This window comes from Bombina bombina, chromosome 6, assembly GCF_027579735.1.
Source record: "Bombina bombina isolate aBomBom1 chromosome 6, aBomBom1.pri, whole genome shotgun sequence".
In the NCBI taxonomy this organism is placed as follows: Eukaryota; Metazoa; Chordata; class Amphibia; order Anura; family Bombinatoridae; genus Bombina; species Bombina bombina.
Window position 1 is genome coordinate 425,139,768 of NC_069504.1, and position 16,639 is coordinate 425,156,406.

The following is a 16,639-nucleotide window of genomic DNA, read 5'->3' on the forward strand; positions in this document are numbered from 1 at the left end:
TATAGTGGTGGGGTTTAGAGACAAGGTGTAAATAAAGTTGGTAAAAAGTAGAATAACAGCGAGATCGATGACTGTTTAGTTAACAACAGTCCGCTGCTCATCGCTCCGTACTTGGTGCGCGGCTTTTTGACAGCTTTTTTTATAAATAAGGAGAGCGTATTCAGGTCCACGGCCGCGATGTTAGGCGAATGCAGCATAGTTGACGGCTTGATAAGTAGGCCTCCATGCCCTAATTAGGACCAATTGAGTGAAAACATTTTTTAACAGCAGCTTCACGTTTTGCAACTGTATCACAACAAATTTCAATTTAGTGACTGGATAGTATTTTTAATAGCAGCTCTATTGTAACTGTATCACAATCAAATCCTATTACATTGACAGCATGTAGCTGGTTGCCGTGACCAGCTAAGTTAAGTGATAAGGACATCGGCTGCAATAACAAAGACCTATCCTCACCACAACAAGCCCTTATAGCACAGGCCTACCACAGCAATAAACCCTGATTAGTCTGACTTTAGTGTACACTAAATATACTGGCACCAGCCACACTATCCTAACCAGTCTCTACTATCACCCCAGCACCAACAAGCAACATTATCAGATGCACTGCCCCAAATCCAAAGACACCCCAGTGGATGACGTTATAAATGCAAATTACTAGCAGTCAATGAACATCTCCTAATACCTATGGACCCCATGACTACAAGATCGCCCTACAAAAAACACCCAAAAAAGCCTTAAACGTGTTTCCCCTTCTTTAATTCACTATCCATCATGGTCTATCCTTAGCCTCTTTGATTCCTCTTCCATACTGACATTTCTTAGGGAATTTCACTATTTAAACATGTTAAAAAGTATCATTGCAAATGGGTACATTAAAACTGTTTATTTTATTTTAAAACTAAAATGTGTGCCTCTCTGTGTATAACTGAACACTGGGGTCTGATTCTACATTGGCTGATAAGCAGAACTCTTACAGTTCTATAGGTGGAAAGGAAAGTGACAAGCCTCATAATCTCACAAAAAAGTCAGGAACATCCATTTTCTAAAATACATTTTTTTAGGAGCATTATAATGACCAGGAAGTGATGTTTCTGTTTCTGATGCTTTGTGTTTGTAGGGTTTGCTTTGGAGTGGTTATGTACCGGTATCCCAGTGTGTTGAATTAGATTTTACTGGGTACTAGTGTGGCTTGCATTGGGGAAATTATGTATTGCAGCAGTTAGTGATACCAAGGTAGGCTAGTGGTGACAGGATCTTTAAGGGAAGAAAAGGCCATTGTTGTTAGTGTTTTAATTACAGCTAAGAGTTTTTCAGTCTGAGGAAATCAAATGAACCTCCTAATGTGCTTTAAAGCATGGCTAACTACTGTATATAATAGATGTATTAGTGCTAATTTAATTAAACTCATTATCTATATTCTTGTTGTTGTAAAGACTTTATTCCTGCCTTATCCTGCTGTAATGAAAAATAGGTTTTGGTGGTCTCTGGAAATTGGTACTAGAGTATGATGCCCCCACAAAACTAGTGTTGCACATCTCATTGAAAATAATGCAGCATTCTCTATGAGGTTTTGAGTAAAACTTTTGTAGAAGGATTGTTGATCAGGACCGAGCCATGACTGTTTGCAATTGTGTTTGTGGGTTTTGCAGTCAGAATGTGTACTCAGTCTGGTCTGGGAGTACAGTCTATTTCTGTGTTTTGTATGTCCTTAGGGAAATTATAAAGGCCTGTGTCCCCCTGGTTGGTACTCAGTTTGTTGGTTTGAAAGCAGGCATTGGCTGTAGGATAGGGTCCCAGTTGCCGGATGCAACTAACTCTCCATTTTTTTTATTTTAAATATAACTGTGTGCTTACTAGAAAGTGCCCGGTTTTCTTTGTGTTGTGTTGATCATTTTGTTTTGTCATTTTTCCTATGGGCTTGTCATCCAGGTTGGTCGGGGTTAGCTGCCTGAGTTTCCGGAAACTGTACAGCTGTCTGTAAGTATTAAGGGCTGTGGGTTTTGCAGTGACTTGGGACGTGTACCTGGTACCTCACAGTGCCTTGGTTTTAGTTATTTATCCTCGAGTTCTCACAATCCAAAAGAAAACTTTTTGTCCTATTACACTGTTCAAAAACCGGTGCAATGTAAACTTTTGTCTAATATTATTTTGACTGGAACACAATGGTTTTCTCTAAAGCATCTGTTTCAGGAGCAAAGGATATTTTAGGAACTGATATAAAGTTAGATATCCTTCTAAAATAATCAATAAAAAATAGGATTATGACCTTGAGTCTTTGGAATATGCACAAAAAGGGCCAGATTACAAGTGGAGCGGTATTTTGTGTTTCCAACTACTGCAAAAATACGAACTAAGAATATCTTGTGCGCGTTCACGTATTCCCCCATATAAGTCAATGGAGAATTGGAAAAAAAAGTGGGGGGAAAACAGCATCACATATTCTCATTATAGCTAACTAGAAATGAAAATATGAATATTTCATATTCTAATGTTCTTTACGTAACGGAATATGTTCTATCTATTCATAATTAAATATTTCTAGATATATCTGATGGTTTTTTAAACAAATATATATATTTATACCTATATATATATATATATATATATATATATATATAGAGAGAGAGAGAGAGAGAGAGAGAGAGAGAGAGAGAGCAATTATGTAGATGGAGGGCACTCACAGGGCTTTATTCAATAAGTATTCTTTATTCATATTATTGATTTCCCATATTAAAGAATGTCGACGTTTCGGCCTATCCAGAGGCCTTCTTCAAGACAATTTCATAATCACAAATAGTGCGAACTGCACTGTCAAGACGAACTCCCGATATTGAAAATAGAGATGAGGATAGCACCCAGGCATTGACAACACAGGTGTGGAAGGAGTGCTAGGCCACTGGCTACAGTATATATAATTATATATAGGTATAGATATGTACTGATAGTCTTAGATAGATAGATAGATAGATAGATAGATAGATAGATAGATAGATAGATAGGAATATCTATTTACAAATACAAAGACCATATTCACCTATGTACAGAACATTGGAATGGGAAAAATTTACATTAAATACATACAGTAATTAATTTTTTTTCATTAAAAATGGATATTGTAAAAATATGTTTTTTCATCTACTTGACGGCAAAAGACTCTAATGCATATATATATATATATATATATTTATGTGTTTATATGTGTATATATGTCTGTAAATACATATATACACATACAAATACATATGTATAAATATATAGACAAACACACACACACACACATATATATATATATATATATATATATATATATATATATATATATATATATATATATACATATATATATATATATATATATACATATACACAGGCATACCTCATTTTATTGCGCTTTGCTTCATTGCGCTTCACAGATATTGCTCTTTCTACAAATTGAAGGTTTGTTGCAACTGGCAACCATGTGTCAAGCAAGTCTATCAGTGGCATTTTTCCAACATATATACACATATAAACACGTAAATACATATGAATGCATATATATATATATATATATATATATATATATATATATATATATATATATATATATATATATATGTATGTATGTATGTACACCACCAGCAAAAAGATTATGACTAACTAAAGGCTCAGATGATGGTTATAATTTTTTGGCAATCTATCTGCATTGACATTGGTTTAACCTAGGATCTATAGGTTTTACTTAGGATCTTCACTTAACAAAGAGATATGAAAACAAAGAATGCATGAAATGCATTTCTGAAAACCATGAGGGGATTTGGCTTATTTTGTTAAACTATATAGAGATCATAACAATGAAAGACACTTAAAGGACATAGTGATCCCACAAAGAAAAAGTACTCACGTCAGTACTGCTCTGAAAACGTCCAGACAATCTGACAATTACGTTTGTGACAGGAATGACATGTAAAGGAAATACAGTCAGTTTAAGTACATGTAACTCTGACAGAACAGCGTAAAGAATTAAATAGTACAAGCTGCTACTTGACAATCACTGAACTGCTGTTATTATTTTCTTAATACCTCAGGATGTGTCCACTCATCTTTTCCTATTTGTTTGTACACAGTACATGTCGCACATTGAGGTGTAAACAGGAAAATATATGACATCTTATATTTTATTGCTTGGCTGGAAAGCTGGGACATTATTTGTTACCATAAAGGGACATTCCGGTCAAAATTGAACTGCACATAGATGAATTACATATTTTAATAGAAGCATATTTGCAATATACATGCATTGGCAAAAAAAGCTTCTAGTAAAAGTTACTGTTTTAGTGTTAGCATTTTTTTCTGCATGTGCATGTGAAGCATAGCTAGATATTCTCTGTGCACCAGCATTTTAAATATTGCAGCTGCACAGCAATTAACAAATGTAGTCATTACCAGATGGTACAGGCACCTTAGGCTCTCTCAGCAAGTGCTGTGTTTAAAATGCTGGTGCACGGTGCATACTTAAATACACATTTGAAACAGCTATATCTTTTATTAGAAGCATTTTTGCTAATAAATGTATATTACAAAAATGCTTTAGTTCAAAACTGAAATGCATCAATGAGGATTCCAATTTTGGCTGAAATGTTCCTTTAAGTTTGAATTCTATAACGAAACACTTACTAAAGGAACATAAAGATATTTTTATGCATACAGTAACAGTAGTAAAGATCACAAATGAAACACTAAGGACTAGTTTATAAGCGTACTAGTGCAAAAATATTAGCGCTATTGTGCGTTAACATTTTTTGAGAGCACTTAATAGCATTTCTATTTTTGCCCCTATATTACAAGTCCAAAAGTTTTTATATGTCTTAAAGGGACATGAAACCCAAAATTTTTCTTTCATGATTCAGATAAACAATACAATTTTAAACAACTTTCCAATTTACTTCTATTATTTAATTTGCTTCCTTCTCTTGTAATCCTTTGTTGAAAGATTTATCTAGGGAAGCTCAGGAGCAGAATAGAACCTAGGTTCTCGCTGTTGATTGGTGGCTTCATATATATTCTGATTGTCATTGGCTCACCCATGTGTTCAGTTAGAAACCAGTAGTGCATTGCTGCTCCTTCAACAAATGATACAAAGAGAATGAAACAAATTAGATAATAGAAGTAAATTAGAAAGTTGTTTAAAATTGTATTCTCTATCTGAATCATGAAAGAACATTTCTGGCTTTCATGTCCCTTTAAGAAGTAGAATAGTGCGCACTAACATATGACCTTTGGATAGCATGGATGACATAATAGACTTCTATGGAGTAACAAAGTAAAATTCATGTTTGACATTACTCAATTTAATTCAGCTAGCTCCCAGTAGTTGATCATAGAAGTTACTTTGGAAAGTTGTTTGAAAATGTATGCACTGTATCTGAACCATGAAGTAAATATTTTGCATTTCAAGACCCTTTAAAGGGACAGTATACACCAATTGTCCAGTATTAAACTTTTTAAAAAAACTTACTTAGAAGCTCCTAGTCTAGTACTGTTCATGAGAAAAGGCTGGGACACCCAGTGAAAGGGGCTGGGAAAACAGGAAAAGCAGACACTACCCTACCCCCCTTCCTTGCATATAAAAAGACCCATTACACAAACAGAAGCAAGCAGGACTCTGTAGACATCAGTGTACATCTGATACTTGGTTTTGGTTAGCAGTCTGAAAATCAGAACAATGTTATTAAAAAATAAGCAAAACTATACATTGTTAGAAAAACAATCCCAGAGGGGTTATATGAATGGATCATTTACAACACATTTATGCAAAGAAATCTAGTGTACAATGTCCTTTCAAGCATAAAATAATACACACATAACTATATATATATTAGCTGTTGCCCACGGCTTCGTTCGTGTGGATTTTGTGATTTGTAAATAATAGCCAAAACACGACCATTCACAACGACGTGTGCCCTCATGTGTGTGCCCATTTGGGTTGCACACTCACTGACATGAACTTTTTGAGTTTTTGTTAATTCTATGGCATCTATTTATCAAAGCGTCAACTGACTTGCATTCGCCGGCACCAATACGCTCACCTAAGATCGCTGCCGAGGACCTGAATACGTTCTCCAAAATTATCAAAAAAGCTATCAAAAAGCTGCGCACCAAGTACGGTGCGATGAGCAGCGGACTGTTGTTAACTAACAGTCATCGATCTCGCTGCTCTTCAGCTTTTTTACAGCTTTCTTGGTACCCTGTCATTAAACACCCACACTACACTATACTGTTTACCCCCTATACCGCCGCTCCCGGAGCCCACCGCAACTCTAATAAATGTATTAACCTCTAAACCGCTGCTGACGGATCCCGCCGCAACTCTAATAAATGTATAAACCACTAAACCGCCGCTCCCAGACCCCGCCGCAACTAAATACAATTATTAACCCCTAAACCGCCGCTCCCGGAGCCCACCGCCACCTACATTATACTTATTAACCCCTAATCTGCCCCCTTCACAGCCGCCACCTACATTATATTTATTAACCCCTAATCTGCCCCCCACCTACATTTATTAACCCCTAATCTGCCGCTCCCAACGTCGCTGCCAGTATATTAAATTTATTAACTCCTAAACCTAAGTCTAACCCTAACTTAAATCTAATTTAAATAAATCTAAATAAATATTACTATCATTAAATAAATTATTCCAATTTAAAACTAAATACTTACCTGTAAAATAAACCCTAAGATAGCTACAATATAACCAATAGCTGCATTGTAGCTAGTTTAGGGTTTATTTTTATTTTACAGGCAACTTTGTATTTATTTTAACTAGGTACAATAGTTATTAAATAGTTATTAACTATTTAATAACTTCCTAGTTAAAATAAATACAAATATACCTGTAAAATAAAACCTAACCTAAGTTACAATTACACCTAACACTACACTATAATTAAATAAATTCCCTAAACTAAATACATCTAAAGTACAAAAAACAAACAAACACTAAATTACAGAAAATAATAAAATAATTACAAGATTTTTAAACTAATTACACCTAATCTAATCCTCCTAATAAAATAAAAAATCCCCCCCCAAAATAAAAAAAGCCCTACCCTACACTAAATTACAAATAGCCCTTAAAATGGCCTTTTGCAGGGCATTGCCCCAAAGTAATCAGCTCTTTTACTTGTAAAAAAAAATTACAACTCCCCCAACATTAAAACCCACCACCCACACAACCAGCCCTACTCTAAAACCCACCCAATCCCCCCTTAAAAAAAACCTAAAACTAACCCCCTGAAGATCACCCTCCCTTGAGAAGTCTTCACCCAACCTGGCCGAAGTCCTCAACGAAGCCGGCAGAAGTGGTCCTCCAGACGGGCAGAAGTCTTCATCCAGGTGGCATCTTCTATCTTTATCCATCCGGCGCGGAGCAGCTCCATCTTCAAGACATCCGACGCGGAGCATGCTCTTCTGATGACGGCGACTGAAGAATGAAGGTTCCTTTAAGTGACATCATCCAAGATGGCGTCCCTTCAATTCTGATTGGCTGATAGAATTCTATCAGCCAATCAGAATTTAGGTAGGAAAAATCCTATTGGTTGATGCTCTCTCTCCCTCTCTTTTGCACTCTCTCTCTTCCCCCTCTATTTTGCTCTATCTCCCCCTGTCTTTTGCTCTCTCTCCCCCTCTTTATTGCTCTCTCTCTCTCCCGCTTTCTTTTTGCTCTCTCTCTCTCCCGCTTTCTTTTTGCTCTCTCTCTCCCCCTCTGTTTTGCTCTCTCTCCCCTCTGTTTTGCTCTCTCTCCCTCTCTTTTGCTCTCTCTCTACACCTCTCTTTTGCTCTCTCTCCCCTCTCTTTTGCTCTCTCTCCCCCCTCTCTTTTGCTTTCTCTCTCTCTCCCCCCTTTCTTTTGCTCACTCTCTCTCTCTATTTCCCCTCTCTTTTGCTCTCTCTCTCCCCTCTCTTTTGCTCTCTCTCTTCTCCTCTCTCTCCCCCTCTCTTTTGCTCTCTCTCCCCCCTCTCTTTTGCTTTCTCTATCTCCCCCTCTCTTTTGCTCTCTCTCTCCCTCCCTCATCTCTTTTGCTCGCTCTCTCTATCTCTCTCTCTCTCCCTCTCTTTTTCACTCTCTCTCTCCCCCTCTCTTTTGCTCTCTCTGCCCCCTATCCTTCGCTCTCTCTTCCCCCTCTTTGACTTTCTCTCTTCCCCCTCTTTGGCTCTCTCTCTCCCCCTCTCTTTTGCTCTCTCTGCCCCCTCTCTTTGGCTTTCTCTCTTCCCCCTCTTTGGCTCTCTCTCCCCCTCTCTTTTGCTCTCTCTGCCCCCTCTCTTTTGCTCTGTCTCCCCCCCTCTCTTTTGCTCTCTCTCCCCCCCTCTCTTTTGCACTCTCTCTCTCTCTCTCTCTCTCCCTCCCTCCCTTATCTCTTTTGCTCTCTCTCTCTCTCCCTCTCTTTTGCTCTCTCTCCCCCTGTCTTTTGCTCTCTCTCCCCCTCTTTATTGCTCTCTCTCTCCCGCTTTCTTTTTGCTCTCTCTCCCCCCTCTGTTTTGCTCTCTCTCCCCTCTGTTTTGCTCTCTCCCCCTCTCTTTTGCTCTCTCTCTCTCTCTCCCTCTCTTTTGCTCTTTCTCTACACCTCTCTTTTGCTCTCTCTCCCCTCTCTTTTGCTCTCTCTCCCCCCTCTCTTTTGCTTTCTCTCTCTCTCTCCCCCCTCTCTTTTGCTTTCTCTCTCTCTCTCCCCCCCTCTCTTTTGCTCTCTCTCTCCCCTCTCTTTTGCTCTTTCTCTCCCTCCCTCATCTCTTTTGCTCCCTCTCTCCCTCTATTTTTCACTCTCTCTCTCCCCCTCTCTTTTGCTCTCTCTGCCCCCTCTCCTTGGCTCTCTCTTCCCCCTCTTTGACTTTCTCTCTTCCCCCTCTTTGTCTCTCTCTCTCCCCCTCTCTTTTACTCTCTCTGCCCCATCTCTTTGGCTTTCTCTCTTCCTCCTCTTTGGCTTTCCTATTGGTTGATGCTCTCTCTCCCTCTCTTTTGCACTCTCTCTCTCTTCCCCCTCTATTTTGCTCTATCTCCCCCTGTCTTTTGCTCTCTCTCCCCCTCTTTATTGCTCTCTCTCCCACTTTCTTTTTGCTCTCTCTCTCTCTCCCGCTTTCTTTTTGCTCTCTATCTCCCCCTCTGTTTTGCTCTCTCTCCCCTCTGTTTTGCTCTCTCTCTCTCCCTCTCTTTTGCTCTCTCTCTACACCTCTCTTTTGCTCTCTCTCCCCTCACTCTTGCTCTCTCTCCCCCTCTCTTTTGCTTTCTCTCTCTCTCCCCCCTTTCTTTTGCTCACTCTCTCTCTCTATTTCCCCTCTCTTTTGCTCTCTCTCTCTCCCCTCTCTTTTGCTCTCTCTCTTCTCCTCTCTCTCCCCCTCTCTTTTGCTCTCTCTCCCCCTCTCTTTTGCTTTCTCTATCTCCCCCTCTCTTTTGCTCTCTCTCTCCCTCCCTCATCTCTTTTGCTCGCTCTCTCTCTCTCTCTCTCTCTCCCTCTCTTTTTCACTCTCTCTCTCCCCCTCTCTTTTGCTCTCTCTGCCCCCTATCCTTGGCTCTCTCTTCCCCCTCTTTGACTTTCTCTCTTCCCCCTCTTTGGCTCTCTCTCTCCCCCTCTCTTTTGCCCTCTCTGTCCCCTCTCTTTGGCTTTCTCTCTTCCCCCTCTTTGGCGCTCTCTCCCCCTCTCTTTTGCTCTCTCTGCCCCCTCTCTTTTGCTCTGTCTCCCCCCCTCTCTTTTGCTCTCTCTCTCCCCCTCTCTTTTGCTCTCTCTCTCTCCCTCCCTCATCTCTTTTGCTCTCTCTCTCTCCCTCTCTTTTGCTCTCTCTCCCCCTCTTTATTGCTCTCTCTCTCCCGCTTTCTTTTTGCTCTCTCTCCCCCCTCTGTTTTGCTCTCTCTCCCCTCTGTTTTGCTCTCTCCCCCTCTCTTTTGCTCTCTCTCTCTCTCCCTCTCTTTTGCTCTTTCTCTACACCTCTCTTTTGCTCTCTCTCCCCTCTCTTTTGCTCTCTCTCCCCCCTCTCTTTTGCTTTCTCTCTCTCTCTCTCCTCCCTCTCTTTTGCTTTCTCTCTCTCTCTCCCCCCCTCTCTTTTGCTCTCTCTCTCCCCTCTCTTTTTCTCTCTCTCTTCTCCTCTCTCTCCCCCTCTCTTTTGCTCTTTCTCTCCCTCCCTCATCTCTTTTGCTCTCTCTCTCCCTCTCTTTTTCACTCTCTCTCTCCCCATCTCTTTTGCTCTCTCTGCCCCCTCTCCTTGGCTCTTTCTTCCCCCTCTTTGACTTTCTCTCTTCCCCCTCTTTGTCTCTCTCCCCCTCTCTTTTACTCTCTCTGCCCCATCTCTTTGGCTTTCTCTCTTCCTCCTCTTTGGCTTTCTCTCTTCCCCCTCTCTTTTGCTCTCTCTGCTCCCTCTTTTTTTCACTCTCTCCCCCTCTCTTTTGCTCTCTCTGCCCCCTCTCTTTAGCTTTCTCTCTTCCCTCTCTTTGGCTCTCTCTACCCCCTTCTTTGGCTCTCTCTCCCTGCTATTTGTCTCTCTCTCCACCTCTTTTGCCTCTGTCTCGCAGCCACGGCCGGGAACCGCTCATGCCTCCAGTGCAGTGCCCTACCCAGCCACGCCCATCACGGTACTCCTGTAGGCCATGCCCACAAGACCACACCGCATGGTGATGCCCCATCCAACCACGCCCCTTGCTACGCCCCTTGTCATGCCCGGCCACACCCCCATTGCGGCGCTCCCATCAGGTCAGGATCCTAAAGGCCAGGTGTGTTTGTCCTCACGCAGTCTCTACTGCGCATGACAGCTTCGGACAAACACACTTGGCCCTTTATATTATAGGATATAGAAAATATAGAAACATACATTCACCCACATATCTATATCTATCTATATATATATATATATATATATATATATATACTGTATATATATATGTTACAAATATGTGTGTGTGTGTATATATATATATATACACACACTTGCCTACATACATATACACATAAACACACACACACATATATATATATATATATATATATATATATATACACAAACATACACATACACAACTTTAACCCTTACCCAGTCCCACCCCTTTCGATATACAATATTCCTTTAATTCTGCCACAAAATCTTTTTTAATTTTTTTCATTAATAAACATTTGTTTTAGTATTTTTTAAATATAACCTAAACCATTATTTCCATAGAATTGAAAACAGCAACACTTTACTCATCACTTTGTAATATGAGCAAAATTATCCTACAATATCTATTAAAGAAAAGGGAGCACTAACAAGTTTCAGCCACATGAAGATATTTTGGCTAAAATATTTAACTATACACTTGCAATACTAGATTTTACCCAGTGTGCGTCAGAATTTCTGTCAGGATGGGCACTGAGCAACTACTTAGAAGCTCATAACCTTACCAAACACTTGCACCACATATTCCTTCAGTTTTGTAAATACTGTACCTGTATTCATGCTTTTTGTCTGACTAAAATGTACATTGTATATCAGGCTTCATTTGGAGAAAACTAAAGCCAGGCTTTCATTTTAGACATAAACACTAACATAGTCTGTGGCACAGCGTACAAAGAATATTTACCAATTGGTGCCCACATGCTGGCACTAGACATGTACATGCAGCGTGATATAAAATGTAAAAGAAATCATTTGCGTTAAAAAGTGCATTGGTTTAGTATGCTTGATTTGTACAGCTCCATAAAATCAACTGACGTCACTTTAAGGAAATAAGGCAAACATTTTACTTAAACTGAAAAGACCAAAAGAAGAATATACACAACTCCAATTCAGAAAAAGTTGGGACAGTATCTAAAATGCAAAAAACTAAGAAAAAGAGTCATTTAAAAATTCAGGTCACCCTGTACTATATTGAAAACACATTATTAACACATTAGTTGATGTTTTACTTTGTGATTTTAATGTATTTTTTAAAATTACTTATTTTGGTAGTTTTTTTGTATTTTCCATACTGTCCCAACTTTTTCGGAATTGGGGTTGTATATAAATATGCAGTAACTTTCGGCTACAAGTTATATATCCAAAGGTAGAATAGTGCAGTTACTAGACACATACAGAAAATTACTTTTTTATAATGCTTGTGTTTAAAGTGAAGGTAAAGTTTTACAGATCTCTATACACCAATTAATTAGTCATATGTTCAGTTACTAAGTCGCTAACTTTTTTTCAAGAATGGATTATATATTTATGTAATAAAGAACTTTTATTTTTCCCTACCGTTACCTTCCTGACTCCTCCCAACAGCCATTTCCTTATCTTAGAGTCTTAGAGACAACGACGTATAGAGTGGTCCCACCAGCTCTATACGTGTCTCCAACGTGCGTTCACGACGAATGCAACAAACTGCACATGCGCATAGCATAGTCCACTCTCAGCAATGCGCTTGCGTTAATCTTGCCTCTTATGTATCTTGGGAAATCCAATAACAATAGGAATAGTCATGCGCGAAATGGGAGCGCGCCTGTAATGCAAGTCCGACCAAAAAAATCTAAACGCATCCGCAGATCATCCGGGAGGCGGATTACGTAGATTGAAGGCCGCTTAAAAGACAGAATTTCAGTTGGCTGCAAAGAAAATGTGATCAAACAAAAAAAACTTATTTGACGGGTTGAATTCTGCAAACGAAAAAAATGTGAGTATAAACGGGAAAAACAGACTCTATAATTCGAAATTGAAAAAAATGATGACTTAAACTCATATTCATTTTGGTCAATAAGGGATATTAGAGTGTGAGAGAGAGAGTTAACGTTACCTTCACTTTAAGTTAGTGTTAAGCTTAGCAAAATCTTGCAATTTATTAACTCAACTTTGTATCAACATATGTGCTGGTTTGTTTCCTTATATAGACTAGAGGCTAAATTCAGCAGACTGATTCCGGGGATGCATATTAAAAATCACCTTTATTAAATACATTCAAAAACAAAAGTGTATGAAGATACAGTCCAAGGTAAGCCAGCAGACTGGTCATATGAACATACGCATTTCATGCCAATAACATCTGTAATTCGTCAGGGTTGCTGATGCCTTCTACAGCATTGAATTTATAAAACATTAATCCGTAGCCTTCCAGAAGTTAAAGTAAAACATTACATATTTAATCAATAGTATCATATAAATAAACTTTAATATGTTTTTTCAATAGTATCATATAAATGAAACTGTACTACAGGTTTGTTCAATAGTATCATGCGTATTGACATATATTGACATCAATCTAAATTACAATTATTCAAAAATTATAATCTGTTAATACAATAAAAATCCATACACGAGAAAGGAGGTAGAGTCTGATTGAAAAAAAATTAGCTTTTATTGTGCAGTTTAAAACAGGAAACACACACACAAACAGGAGCAAACAGAACTGGTGCAGCATTCCAATTTTTTTTTTTGTTTTTCTGTCTGTGTGGGTAATTAGGGGTGGGATTATTTTCACCTGTTTGGGCCTTGCAAGCCTATAAATTTAGCACATTTACTCTGTGAGCTTGCTCTTTTAGGCTTGCTGTATTGATTCTCTGTTAAAGTAACATTGTCTGTTTAAGTATAATAGTTAACCAAGCTATTTTATAAATTATTTTCTTTGCAAGGGTTGCATTTTTATTTTTAAAAAAGGAAATAACTAAATAACTTTATTTCTAGCATTCCAATTTTTTTTTTTGTTTTTCTGTCTGTGTGGGTAATTAGGGGTGGGATTATTTTCACCTGTTTGGGCCTTGCAAGCCTATAAATTTAGCACATTTACTCTGTGAGCTTGCTCTTTTAGGCTTGCTGTATTGATTCTCTGTTAAAGTAACATTGTCTGTTTAAGTATAATAGTTAACCAAGCTATTTTATAAATTATTTTCTTTGCAAGGGTTGCATTTTTATTTTTAAAAAAGGAAATAACTAAATAACTTTATTTCTAGCATTCCAATTTTTTTTTTGTTTTTCTGTCTGTGTGGGTAATTAGGGGTGGGATTATTTTCACCTGTTTGGGCCTTGCAAGCCTATAAATTTAGCACATTTACTCTGTGAGCTTGCTCTTTTAGGCTTGCTGTATTGATTCTCTGTTAAAGTAACATTGTCTGTTTAAGTATAATAGTTAGCTAACCAAGGTAGTTAGGCAAACAAGGTTTTGGGGTAACCAAGGGGAAATATATTTATTTTATACTTTTAAGTTAAACCTTTTATTAAGAATGTGTGAGAATCACATTCAGTGTACAGCTTGCCACATGTTTGCATCACTGGAGCAGCCGCTTCTGGGATTATATGTTTGTGGCAAGTGCGAGCATATTGTCTCTTTAGAAAATCGTATTGGGGATCTGGAGGAACGAATTGCAACACTACATGAAATTCAGACACTTGAAAGGGAAATGGATAGGACTGAGCTGGTTGTTAATGGTTCCAGCAGTGGGAATGGGGAGGATTCAGATGAGGAGACTCCAGGATGTAGCTGGGTCACAGTTAGAGGGCGAAGTAAGCGGAAGAGACAGGCCAGTTCTGAGCTGGTACACCCCAATAGATTTGCAAGATTAAGTGAAGATGTTGGGGATATCAGTTCAGGGGTGGCAGTGTCAGAGAGGGCCGTGTTGCCTAGTATAGTGAACAGTCCTTTAGCTGTGGAAGAGGAGCATACTATGGTGGGCAGTCCTTCAGTCATGGAAGAGGGGCATACAAGTCAGGGCCAGAGGCAGATGTTGGTGGTAGGAGACTCTATTATAAGGAAGGTTGATAGGGTAATTTGTCATCCAGACCCATTACATAGAACAGTTTGCTGTCTTCCAGGGGCTCGTGTTAGGCATATTGTGGAGCGTATTGATAGATTGTTAAAGGGATGCGGGTCTGATCCTGCAGTCATGGTGCATATTGGTACTAATGAAGAAATCAGTGGGAGATGGAGAGTCCTAAAAAATGACTTCAGGGAGTTAGGTAGCAAGCTTAAAGCAAGGACCTCCAAAGTAATATTTTCTGAGATATTACCAGTGCCGTGTGTTAACTCAGTAAGGCAGAAGGAGCTAAGGTCTGTTAATTCATGGCTAAAAACATGGTGTAAAAATGAGGGGTTTGACTTTTTAGAACACTGGGCTGATTTTTCACTAGGGTACAAATTGTACAGTAAGGATGGATTGCACCTGAATGACATGGGTGCAGGTGTGTTGGGGGAAAGGATGGTAGCACGTTTAGAGAACCTTTTAAACTAGGCAAAGGGGGGGAGGGTCAATTAGAACAAAATAGAACAGAGAGATCAGTGTCTGAATATGTCACTCCCTTAATATCTCAAGGAAGGGATGACTTAAGAAATGTCACATTAGAAAGTATAGAGGAAAGTACACCAAGTAGCAGCAGAAAGCACATGAAAATTAAATGTATGACAACAAATGCAAGAAGCATGACAGGTAAAATGGGGGAGCTGACGCTCTTAGTTGCAGAAGAGGACTATGATGTTATCAGTATAACTGAAACTTGGTGGGATGATTCACATGACTGGGCAGTTAACTTAGAGGGGTATACATTATTTAGGAGGGACAGGAATAATAAAAGGGGTGGAGGAATCTGCATGTATATTAAACCTGACCTTAAACCTACAATACGGGAAGATATTTATGATACAAGTGACAATGTAGAGACCCTGTGGGTTGAAATAAAGAGTGGGGGGAAAAATCCTAAAAAAATATTACTAGGAACATGCTACAAGCCTCCCAACATTAGTGACCCGGAGGAAACTCAACTACTTATCCAAATAGGTAAGGCTGCTAATAACAGTGCTGTAATTATGGGAGATTTTAACTACCCTGATATAAACTGGGCCAATGAAACTAGTAATTCAGCTAAGGGGGATAGATTTTTAAATGTTCTCAGGGATAACTTCTTGTCACAATTAATAGAGGAGCCAACTAGGAGTAAAGCTATATTGGATTTAGTGCTATCAAACAATACAGATATAATATCAAACATAGAAGTTAAAGAACATTTGGGTAACAGTGATCATAACATGGTCACATTTGAAATCTCTTTTCATATGCAGTGTTTTAAAGGCTTAACTAAGACTTTTAATTTCAAGAAAGCAAAATTCAACGATTTAAGGAAATCATTAAATAATATAAATTGGGACAATGTATTTTCTAATAAAAATACAGAGGATAAATGGATAATATTTAAAAATTTGTTAAATAAATATACATATCAATACATACCATATGGTTATAAAAATAAAAAAACTAAGCCGTTATGGCTAAATAAAAATGTGTTGAAAGAAATTAGGAAAAAACGTAGGGCATTTAAATTATTAAAAGAAAATAGTACAGACTCAGCATACAATATTTATAAGGAATGTAACAAAGCATGCAAAAAAGCAATCAAATTAGCCAAAATTGAAAATGAAAAATTAATTGCCAAGGATTCTAAGTCTAACCCTAAAAGGTTCTTTAAGTACATAAATAGCAAAAAATCTAAGAAGGATAATATAGGTACATTAAAATGTGTGGAGGGTAGCATGATAAATAATGACAGGGAGAAGGCTGAGGTACTAAACCAGTTTTTTTCTTCAGTATACACAAGAGAGGAACCATTGAATGATACTTTGGAACAGAATAGAACATGCCAGTCCATACCACTAACTGGGTTTTGTTTAGAGGATATCAGGA